This window comes from Cibotium barometz, chromosome 54 (genome assembly GCF_041138505.1).
Source record: "Cibotium barometz isolate CiBa-2024 chromosome 54, ASM4113850v1, whole genome shotgun sequence".
In the NCBI taxonomy this organism is placed as follows: Eukaryota; Viridiplantae; Streptophyta; class Polypodiopsida; order Cyatheales; family Cibotiaceae; genus Cibotium; species Cibotium barometz.
The window spans coordinates 39,661,222-39,671,221 of NC_141099.1; positions in this window are offsets into that span (position 1 = coordinate 39,661,222).

The following is a 10,000-nucleotide window of genomic DNA, read 5'->3' on the forward strand; positions in this document are numbered from 1 at the left end:
TGAAAGGGAAGACTCACCTTTCTGCTCCAGTCTCTTGCTTTTGCCTGAACAAAAATTTATATATCATGAATTCTATATGCTGACATACGCAATCAGGGAATGTATAGGATATCACCAAACAACTCTCTTCATGAGCACACATGAATCACCTAGTGATTGCTGTGGTCTAAGTATAGCAGCAGAAAAGTCTAGCTTCCTCTTGAAAGGAGGGACCTGAGAATCAACTGTTCCAAAGCAAAAACTTTTCTCATCATCAAGGAAGAAATCCCCAGGGCCAGAGAAAGCAAAACAATGAGGAAGAAGTGAAGACCAAAAGGGACATAGGAATTTGCAAGAAAACGCGATGCAGGGCCATTTGGAAAATGTCAAGTACCCCCCTCGCATTTTGTTGCAAATTCTCCATTTCTATTAACATCCATCTCTAATCAAATGCTAGGATCATCTTACAGTGTCCTGGACAGTAGATGATACTAGGAAGAATTTCCCAGGGCCAAAGAGAGCAAAACAATGAGGAAGAAATGAAAACCAAAACTAATAGGGCCATTGGAAAATGTTAAGCACTCTCCTCGCATTTTGTTGCAAACTTCTAGGTCCTATTGATATCCATCTCCAATCAAATCCTAGGGTGATGTACTAGATTCCTGGGCAGTAAGATTCAAGAATTCTATGGATGGAAGAAATATATATCAAAAAACATTGAAAAGAATATAGATCTCTGACCTTTCTTTTCCTTTTCCATGCTGTCGGAGTTGCACTGGTGGTGATTCTTCTGCTCTCTTCCAAACTTGAGCTGTAGCCTAGGTAACTTGGAGATCTCGCAGTGGTAGTAGTCTTCAGGCAGGTTGCAGTGTGGATGGAGTGTGTTGGGTAGGAAGTGATCAGAGGGGGAAGGAAAAGGATGATGGGAGGGTGCTGGCAGGGATGAAAGACGGGGAGGGAAGAGTGTTAATGGATCTGATTATGAAATCATGATTGGCATAAGTTTCAAGGCAAAAAGTGCCATTCACACGTGCCAAGTTTCAAACTCCAAAAGATCTAGGTCCCATCCACACGTGTGAAAAAACGACTCCATTCCACACGTGTGGTATTTATTAGCTACTTTGTTTGTATTTTGCACTAATCTTTTCTCTCTTGTTTAATCTCTCCTATCTAGGCTCTCCCCTCTCAGCTCTCTTGCCTCTCTACCTCCCTACTCTACACCATCAGCATCCTGACCAGCAGCACAGGTTCATCCCCAGCACAGGGTACTCATCACCAGCACAGCACACCTACAGATAGCTTCCAAGTCAGTAAGACACTCTATATCCTTTTCTTCTTGTTTAATAGTATATTAGGATAAGGTACTGAGTGATGTGATGTAGCTTAGATATTATGATAAATATTATATGCATTCCTTAGCTTTTTCCACTATAACCACAAGCAGGAAGACTTTTGAATTGGGCTTGTTGAGTGAGGGATTGATCACTTCTTGTCTTCTATAGACTCAATCCATCTTGCACCAAGTTACAAACACAGTGAAATGACTGAAGGCATGTTCCAGTATGCTGTCTCATGAATTTGCAGGAAAACGCGAGGAGAAGGCTTTAGGAATTTCAAACAGCCCAAATCGCATTTTGTTGCAAATATAAAACTGTTGCTTCATCCACCCCTATCATTGTGATTTTGTGTCTTTCTAGGCTATTCAAGGCTGTACACTCCTTGCATAAACTCAATCTATATTGTTTTTAGTTGTAAAGACAGAGAAATCACGGCAGGAATGTAATAGCATGTTACTTCAGGTATTTGCAGGAAAACGCGAGGGTGAGCTGTTAGGAATTTCAAATTGTTAAAATCGCGTTTTGTTGCAAATTTATAAATGTTGCTTCATCCACCCCTATCATGGCCTTCTTGTATCATTCCATGTTCTCCATGGCTGTAATCTCTTTCCATTGCTTTGTATGCAGCTTTTCAGAGTGATGGCAAGAACCAAGTCAATTCCAAGGAGGGTTGGCAAGGGGCCAGGGCTTGCAGCAGCAGCAGCTGGGGCAGGTATCAAGGAATGTAGTGTGCCCCCACCAAAGGGAAGAGTTGCACATGGTAGGAAGGGGAAGCCAATGAGCCTACTCCAGCAAAAGGCCAAGAGATTGAAACATGGTGCAGGTGTGCTAAAGGAGATCAGGAAGCAATAGAAAGCTATAGGCTTTGCAATCCCCAAGGCACCTTTTCAGAGACTAGTGAGAGACATATGTGATAGTTGGCACCTTGGTTTCAGGTGGAACAGGACTGCCATTCTTTCCTTACAGGAAATGGTAGAGGATTACTTGGAGAAATATTTTGAAGATGCAATGCTGGTAGCAGCCCATGCTCATAGGGTAACTCTGATGGCCAAAGACTTCAACACTTTGTCCAGAGTGAGATGGAGGTATGACAAGCTGGTCCATCCTGTGGAATGGCAGGACATAAAAATGAGAGACATATTATTAATTCCACCTACAAGAAAGTTGAAGGTAGATGAGGTTAAGGTTGTTGAAGTAACCCACTCAAAGAGCACCAGAGGGAAAGCTGCTTATGAGGAGTCACTGAAGCAGCAAATAAAAGAATCCAAATCTGCTATAGATGTGGAGACTGTATAGATGGAGCTGTAGATACAGAGAAGGTTGCAGGAGCTGGGCCCTAACATAGTTGTCCATATTGAGGATGAAACGTCAGAGAATAAATTTGACTTGACAAAACTATGCTTGGCAGCATTGGCTCATAAGAATGAGTATTGCTCAGATACTATCATTCTTGCAATGCTCTAGTAAGTGTCTTTTATTTTACATTTGTTTGCAAAACAATCCTTCTTGTACCTCCTCCTTTACACCCTACCCTAATTATTGTTTGGTCTAATGTAGCATGATGAGAAGCTGGCTTAACCACGTTGTACACCATACAGTTCATATTATTGATCCTGCCATTTCCTTCAAGTTAAGAGATCCAAAGGAAACTCCCATGGATATTTCCAATTGGTTCAGACACTGCGATTTTGATGTTGTCGATATTTTGCTACTTCCATACCATAACAAGTATGTGGGTGACTGCTTCTTTTGAGATTTTTCTTCAAGATTGAGAACTCTTGTAGCCTTTGATTTCTTAATGCTTTTTTCCTTATGCAGTGACCACTGGAGCTTTGCTTCTATTGACATCCAGTAGAAGCAATGCTAAAATTGTAAGTGGTGTGTGTGCTACTTTTAACTTTAAACTTCGTTATTTTGATTTAATGCACACTAACTGAATTATATGTATTGCAGCTGTATTAGAAGGCTTCTAGATGCATTGGATCACTGTCCTCCTAATGTCAATCTTTTGGATTCAATAGAGCCAATAGATTTAGAGGTAGAAAGTCATTCCCTCTACTGATGTCTATTTCATGCTATTCCTTTGAACTTATTGAATAATTTTGTTTTGTTCAGATATTAACAGTTTCTAACATATCTTTCCAAATGTCCAGACACCACAACAAGATGATTCAAGTAGCTGCGGCGGCGACTGGAGAGTGCTGATTAGTGCCAAATATATACTTTCAAGCTATTTTGAGATAGGACAGCCAGAGCTTGTAAGAAAAAATAATTTTCATTTAGCTTCAAAATAATTGATATTGGTACAGAGTGTTCTAAATCATCATATCTCATTGCAGATGAGAGAAGATAGCTTCAGCTCGAACTATATATATAGTTTCAGAGCTGATACAATTTGGAAGTTTTTGAAGTATGCCTCTCCCAAACCTATTGTACCAGCTACTGTCGAGTTGGGTGAGAGCTCTAAAGTTCGAGAAGGTGTCATACACCTTGATGACACAGATGATGCTGATGTGGTGCCACAGGAACAAGGACCTAGTGCTGATGATGAGGAGAAGCCACAAGAACAAGGACCTGCTGTGCTGCTGATGTTATTGAGGAGAAGATGAAGCAGCAGCAAACAGATGCTCCATGGGCAGTAGAGGAGATAATGGAGCAGCACCAAGAGACTGCACATGACAGGATGGAGCAGCAAAAAACAGATTCTCCAAAAAGAGGTGATACGGTGAGCTTGGACCATATAGAGCAGTCTCTGGATCAGCCTGTACATAAATAGAAAATGGTTGTCAAGAATATGTTCTACATATATAATTAAACACTTCTGTACAAAATTTTACTTTGTTGAATATAATACCTTTGTTTATGGAGTCTGTGTTATCTCAATTTTTAAATTTTCAATGTCTGCATTTTATTGAACTCTCTCTTCTTTTGAGCACCTGCAAAAAAGCAATATGAAACAATAGGGTAAAGTAAACTAATAGCAGTGCTTAATGAGACTAGGATAAGTCAGATGGTATACCTTCTTATTGTTGTAGATAAATAAAAAGTCTTTTGAAATAGAACCTTCTATCTGAAACAAAATGTCATTGTGCAATTGAGCTAGGGAGCAACATTGTCTTAATGAGATATTGACTAGCACATCACCATTCTCAACAACATCAATATCAAGAAGTTTATTTTTTGCACCAAAAGAATCTTCATCTTGATCCATTGGGACTAGTTTTGTACCTAGCATTCGACTGCGCTTATAATAAAAAGAAAAAATAAAATTTTGTGATGCAACCATGTACTTCAGTTGCATAGAAGGTTGGACAACCTCACAAAACACTGAACTACATGTCTTCTTACCCCAACCTTTATCCGAAAATTATGGCATGCATGCCAGACTTGTTGCTTTAACTGTGAACATGGTTTTTGAAACCTTCACTGGAAAGGTATTAAACAAGTCTACAAAAACTGTGAGAGGCATGCATAAAGAAATTTTTATTATCCTTGTGGCAATATTGGGCCTCAGAGCTTTCTGTACTTCTTTGAAAAGCTTGGCCCTATATGCCTCTGTAACACTAAAATGTGGGAGAGGCCAATCCACTGAATTCCATGCCAGAAGGTCTTGTTTTCTTAACACACCATGTGTGTTAGCATTGTCCAGCAACAACTGATAAAAATGATCAGTAAAAAATATACCCGATTGAGCTAGCTCTGTTGCACATCGACCTTGGTATTGTTGTTCTCCTATCGATCCATGCAAAACATCTATAAATCCCAGAATACAATCGATGTTTTGCCATGTCTCATACGATGAAGGGTATAAATCTGAAATAAAATAACACAAGAATATCAATAAGCAAAGAAAGAAAGCTTTATCTTAAAAATCCATACACCTCATAAAGAACAAAACCACAATAGAAAAATATACAATTAGGCCTGTGTTGCGGAAGATCATTTGGATAGTCTCGCAAGACAAGTTCTTTATGCATGTACACATGCTGAATCAAAACTTCTTTCACCAATATCTTCCCTCTAGTCAGTTTCTTCTTGAGATTCTAACTCGGAGTCGCATTGGTCAGATTCTTTGCTACTTTCAGTGTCAAGGGAGTTTGCTACTTTCTTGTCCCATCAGAAGTCAAGTGCATAACACCTATCATGTTTATTGGTACTAATGGTGGCATGTCTTGCCCCTCAGGTGTTACCCAACTTGTGCCTCTATTTCCCCATGTGTCTATGGTTGCCGCTAGTAGGTGTACCCAATCTACGTTATCTGACTCAGTCATGCCCGGTAGGACATCCATATAAGGAGAATCTTTCCCATCATCGGTCTCAATTTTGCATGTATAGCAATAATTTAATGGAGCTGAGTGAATAGTGGTATCCGATCGATTTATCAATGATAACCTAAAATCTCATACTCTTCCCTTCCATGACGCCAAGAAAATGTTTTTTGTCTGGGTCTCTTTCTTTTGCTAGGTTGCATGAGCACCCATGCTCCTTTCGAAACACTAAACCTTTCCCAAGTTTCTTCCGTTTTGACTGTACTTATTCTCTACCGAAGAAATAGAAGAAGCAGGTCGACGGGGTAAGGATGTGTGATATAATTCTGCCTTCATAGCATTATCATCCACACAGAGCGTCTTCCACAAGAACGGCCATAGTTTTTATTCACCATGGAGACCTTGTGAATCTATAACCACAACAAAGTAATGTAAACAAGATAACAAAGTGAAGTTTCAAGAAAGAGAAAGTAGGCAGACAGACAGTTGACAAGAAACATCTTACTCTAAGCCAAACAGGAACAAGGGAGTAGTTTTGGAAAAGAAGAGGCTGCTGCACAATGAGGCAGTGGTGTAGAATGGTAGACCTTTCGAAGGAAAGGCAGCACAACATTTCAAAGTTCAAAGGAAGGTGGAAGCGGGAAGGCCCTTGTCAGAGAAAATGTCAGACTAGATTCTATCTTCATGTCCAAAGATCTTGTGAGAATAAAAAACCAATCTCCACATTAATGTAGCACGCTTGTACCTACATAAAATATTGTTTCTTTTATCTATTTTCTCTTATTTTTGTGAATTTCCAACGTTACGTTGGCCCTCTGTTGATTGGTTGAGAGCTTATTTTTCCAAACCGTAAAAGGCCCCAAAATGAGCTCCCTTTTTTCCTAATGATGGTAGAAACTGATTCTCGAGTTGAACTGCTCTTCCCACTTCCATGATTTCTTATGCATTGACCAAGACCTGCAATCAAGCTCTCCACATTTAACGCGGGAGTTTGTGTCGTTGACCAAATGGAGTATATTCTCTGATGTTACATTTATTGTCTTCTTTCCATTTCGAGTCTTCTTATCATGGTTACGTCGCACCCACTTAGTAGAGGTTTTTAGTTTCCTCTGGCATTGCTTAAAAGCATGCATTATTCGTTGAGTCTTCTCATTATCTTCTCTTACCTTAGATTGTTGAGGTCTTGGATACTCTACACGATGGCTTCTATTCTTAACGTCCATGGAACACCTCACAATTTCTCCCTCGTTATCCATATTGTACATCATTAAGAAATATATTAATGAAATATTTTTTTAATTTTATTTAATTTAGAAGAAATTATGGATTATGAAAATAATCCAAACGGTGAATCACAAACTAAATCACACGTACGTAGAATTGATTAAGACCCAACTGAATGAATGGTAAAAAGGTATCCACATAAATATATATATATATATATGTATGTATATGTATATGTATTTGTATATGTATATGTATATGTATATGCATATACACACATATATATATGTATATGTATTTGTATATACATCTATATATGTTTGAAGGCGGTTCACCTAATTTTAGCTTTTAGGAAACTCATTTAAAAAGATGGATGAGAGTGCGGGCTCAAGGGATTCACCTAGGAATATGTAAAATATCATGTGTTACATAAAGTTTTACATACATCCTCGATTTTTTAAATACAAAGAATGAAAAAAGTTGTAAGTTTAACCGTAGTTTATTACCTTGAAGTTAACAAAATGGGTATATTTAAAACATCAAGCTTCATAGATCAAACAGTTTTAAACTACTCCTTTAGTGAACTCCCTTACACTTATCGTGAGAACCACTCTCTTTGTCTCAACAACATGCATGTTCCCCACGTAGAGGACACATATTGTTTAAACAACATGCATGTTCCCTCGGGGGGGTCACTAACATGTAAAAGTGTCTATCACGTGCGTTCAACATAAGGCATTATTTATTAGGATGGACTCACAGAAATTTATTTACAGAGGGAGGTCAATTTCTCCTAGGCATTCTATTTACAGAAGGTATTTTATATTTATATATGCTGTTAATCACCTAGAATTATATATGTTGTCAATCACCTAGAATGACGCATGTAGAATGTAGGAAGAGTGGCATAGATGATAAAGGTCAAAATTTTAGCATGCCAAACGTTGTGGGTTCAAATCCTTGAGGCCCATGCTCAATAAAAGCTCAGCTTCTTCTTATTTTTAATTTTAACGTGAGCTTCTTATTTGGCCTTGTTTTTGAATCATTGGGTCTTTTAATGGGCGATTTGATCTCGTCAGGCCATCTCTTCTTCATTATCATCATTGACCCCATTTTCTGAAGGGAAGATAAAGTTGGTGCGGCGTGAGCGGCCACTTTCTCTGAGTTTCTCTCCATCGCTTGCCGCATGTTTCAAGCGACGCGCGTCACTATTGTTGGCGCAGTACAGCGCGGGAGAGGTCTCGGTTTCCACAGAGGAGGAGGAAGAGGGTGGCAGTTGGGTGCCCATGATCCCTTTGGCCGCACTTCCCAGAGGGGAGCGGAGGCTTGTACGGCAGGACGTGCTTCTTATGTGGTACAAGAACGAGGTCATCGCCATCGAGAACAGCTCGCCTACTGAAGGCGCCTACAGCGAAGGCTTTGTCAATGCCAAGCTGACACAGGTGCATATTTTGTAGCTCTTTGCTCTGTCAATGCCAAGCTCACACAGGTGCACATGGTAGTTATTTTGATTTCAGCCTTTTCTCTTCCTTAAATATGCTGTAAGAAAATATTAAGATTAGGCTAAGGTTTCATGTAAATTTCAAAGCCTCTCTAATACTCAATATGAGGCTTCTTGTAAGAAAATAAGATTAGGTTGAGGTTTCATGTAATTTTCAAAGCCTCTCTACTAATACTCAATATGATATGAGGCTTCTTTCAAGCTGTTTTATGAAGAAGAATCAATTTTTATCAATTTTTATTAGATGTAGCTTTAACTAATATGTATATTATGCTGTTTTGGGCTTTTTTCATCTACTAATCTTGCCAATTAGTACTTGTTCATGATTCACAGGAGTTAACCTTGTGGGCTTATTAAAGTGGCATTGGAAGTGAAGTGGATTGAATATATTGCTAATCCTCAGAGATTCTTCTATTTTCTTGTAAGTTTATTTTCCTTGTACAATGCAATGCCATTTCTTTTTAGATTTATAATAAGTAAGCATAGTGTGGGTTTTCAAAGGATGGGAGCTACTTGTTTGTAGGAGAGTGATAGATGTCTACATATAACCAAAAGTGCATAGCTCATTAGATAGTCCTGTGATAAGAAGTGTTTTTGAACTTTGCTATGGGGTTCACCTTTGCTTAGATAAAATCCATTTTAGAGAGGGTGTGAGATTTTGGTGACATGTGAGCTCATATGACATGGAGTAGGTAGGTAAGTGCCTACATGCATGCATAGTTTCTTCTCTAATGATTCTTTAGAGGTCAATTCTTGATAAAGCTTTACAAGTTCTCTAATGATTCTTTAGAGAGTCAATTCTAAAATAAAGCTTTACAAGTCTTCTTATGTCAAGAAGCTTCTACCTACAAAATGCACTTTGATGAGGGGTTGTGGAAGGTTCATGGAGAGAGGGAACTGTATTTCCATGTGGTGAGAGAGAAAATCATAGTAGCTTAAAATTATTCAAATATTCTTTCTCAGTTTATGATTGGAGTATGAATAATATTTGATAGGGACAATGTTAGAATGTATGTCCTTGCAAGATGATCATAATGATATCTCTTCTTTTGCTATGATAAATTGGTTTTATGCATGGACCAAGTAACCCTCTTATTTGATCAATTTTTGTGCTATGTAGGTAGTGGGAATCGTGCACAAGGCCTGCTCTTATCACAATTGGACTGAGATTTTTTTAAGCAGAGATCAGTCAATCGATGAGCCAGTGCAAATATGCATGCCAGTACATTGAAGGAAGAGAGGGTTGGGCAAAGGCCTCCTTTCTCTTGCGCCCGCCTAATGTTGCTCATCAACAATAGAAAGAACATCGCCACACTTCTCTCTGAGCCACACATCAACAGTAGAAAGGTGCCCACAAAAGGGACAAATATGGTCAGGGTGCACTCTGTGACGCATCAAGGCTCTGAGAATAAGGGTTCTCAGCAAGCTCAGCTAGCGTTTATGGAGATGTGGTTGCTAAGCTACAGTCATAACCTGGCTACTAGTGAATATTCGACATTTTAGTACATTGCGCAAGGGCTGGGTGATTTGCACCCGTACATTCTAGGGTTAAGAAAGGGGATCATGATTCCCCTTGTGGGTTGGGCCAGTCACACTGGAGCCTTGCACACTATCTTGAAAGAATGTGCCATGATCGAAGACAAGGGGAACCAAATCCATGACGAGATTGCAAGGCCTACGCAACTGTAGGC